Raw genomic sequence first — 2,652 nt, forward strand, 5'->3', positions numbered from 1 at the left:
GTTTTAGTTGTTTTTAGTGTGCATAATAATAAACAGAAAACTGGAAAAGCTGAATATAAAAAAATAAAAAATAAATAAAGCAGGAAAAGGGGGCAGGGAGAGAGGACAAATAATAATCGGCAGAAGAAGAAAAATAAAGGAAAGCAGGAAAATGGAAAAGAGGGAGAGCAGGCAAGAGGTCAGAGAAGAAAAAATGGAAAGCAGGAAAGCAGGATGGTAATAACAGCAGAAAAAGCAGAAAGAAAGGAAAGAAGGAAGGTGTCGAGGACTTACCCGGAGAAGTAGGGTTGGCAGGGGAGCTCCTCGTGGATCTCAGACTCTTCAGATGGCACGGTGGCAGAGGCTCCGCGCAGCTCCAGACGCTCGAGAAGAGAGCAGATAGAGAGAAGAGAGAAGAGAGGAGAGCAGAGAGAGAGGCTAGGTCAGGAAATGGCGCTCTGACGCTGAGGAGGTACCCTTTTATAGCCAGCTTTCTTTCCACTGTAGCAACAGTTCCGGTCTTTGCCACCGAGACTGTTGTCACAGTACCGGTCTCCTTTTTCAAAAAAAAAAAAAAAAAAAAAATATATATATATATATATATATATATATATATATATATATATATATAAATAAAAAATTATTAGCATCTTCTGATGGGTGCTAGGTGATTTTAACATCTACTGATGGATGTTATTGAAAAATTTCTTCCCTTTTTCCTAATCTTTTGTTGCACTTGTCTATATTATTTGACTGCTCTGAAATTGATAATCTGATGATTGTGACACACTGAGGACATTGTGTGATTTAAGTGTGGTCTACTGGGGAGAAATTTTGATTTTTCTGTTAGTTTATGTTAGTATGTATTTTGTGTGTTAAATTTTTTTTAAGTGTGTTAAATTTTTTGTTTTTGAGTGTTAACTTTTTCTGTTTTAAGTTATTTTTATCCAGTTTTGTGTGCAATAAATTTTACATTTTTCTCTTGATTTCTGGATTATCTAAGTTGTAGATTTTTCCTTCACTTACTTACTACTTATAGATTGTAATCCTTGCTTTTCTCTACCTGGAAAGATGATTATACGTTTGAGAGGTTGATTTGATTGTGACGAATACCCTGTGTGAGATTTGAGCCACTTAATTTTCTTTCTTGTGTGTGATATGTATCTTGATTGCTTGCACATATGCCTTGGCTTGATTCTTTTTGATATACTTGATTGATATGCATGTTCAGACGTGATAAAGGCATTTTTGTTCTTGAGCCTCTTTAGCGAAATAAGCCTACCATGTTATTATCCTTTGATAACCCCTTTGATCCTATACTGTATATATTTCTTTGTGTTGAAGCTCATACACTGATCCTAAGTGAAAAATAAATGATTACCTTAACCTTAGGAAAGTCTGAAGCTATAGAAGTATTTTGTGAATAAGTGTGGTCTCCTTGGGAATTCTGATGAATTGGCTAGTTGGTTCCTCATCATCTTTTGAAATGATAATTTATATCCTGTTGTGTGATAAAAAAAAAAAGCAAGAAGACAGGATGAGAAAAAATGATGAGAAAAAGAAAAAAAAAATTGAAAAATAATTGTTGTGAATAATGGAGTCGAGAAGAGGATTGAATTAGAGGTTTGGGTGAGATTTCACTGTGTTTGCACTTGTTCCCCAATGCTCCTCTATTTCTTCTGAGTTGTAGCTACTTATCCATATTTATCCTCCCCTGACCTTGACCACATTACAACCCTGAAAGACCTTTTGATCTGAACATGCATATGTTTTTAAGTATTTATAATTAGAAGCTTGCCAAGTCTACTTGTGTTTACTTTCTTGAATGCATTGAGTGACATTGATTTACCCTAGACACTTGAGAGAAACACTCTGAGTGCATCTGTGAGGTTTTGTTATTTTTGAATCACCTCTTGAGCTGAATAATCATTTTGCTATGTATTGAATTGCTTGGATGATTTCTGTAAGTATCTGCTTTTCTTGATTACGTGTTGGATATTAACTACTTCTTTTCTCTGTCCAGATTTCTTGAGAACTTTGTAAATTCTATTTATTTCCTTGCGAGTTTTTGTTTTCTATATGCTACATTTGTGTCAATCCTTTAATTGTCCTTTGAACTATTCCCTGATTTGCATCTTGATTTTGCCCAGGAGTGCAAAAGACTAAGTGTGGTCTATTTTGATGAATCATTATTTTCTACACTTCACTTAGTTTATTGTGCTAGAATTAATTGTGGAATTGTGCATAAACGTCCAGTATTTTTCCGTTTTTCCATAATTGTGCTTAATTTGACTAGTAATTCAAATTTTGATTAATTTGAATTATCTAAAGCTAATTATTTGTATTATTATTTTGCAAGGAAAATATTGGAATCACAAATTTGGACTTCAAGAAAAATTGAGACATCAATTTTAATTTTAAACGAGGAGCTTGCATTTCATTCTTTTTGGAGTGAACTTGGAAGGCAATTACTTAGCCCTGGCCGTGACAGCAAGTGAATTCATTTTGGTATTTTGTGTGCATAAAGAAGGGTGCTACGTCCAGCAAACACCAAGGATTTTCTTTGAATAAAATTATAGAACGGTGTTGAATCAATAATTGGTGCCAAAGTGATTCACGGATGGGAATGAGCAAGTGTTGATTAATTTTGCTTGAGGAAGTAGTGCTTACTTC

This window comes from Vigna angularis, chromosome 2 (assembly GCF_016808095.1).
Source record: "Vigna angularis cultivar LongXiaoDou No.4 chromosome 2, ASM1680809v1, whole genome shotgun sequence".
NCBI classification, from domain to species: Eukaryota; Viridiplantae; Streptophyta; class Magnoliopsida; order Fabales; family Fabaceae; genus Vigna; species Vigna angularis.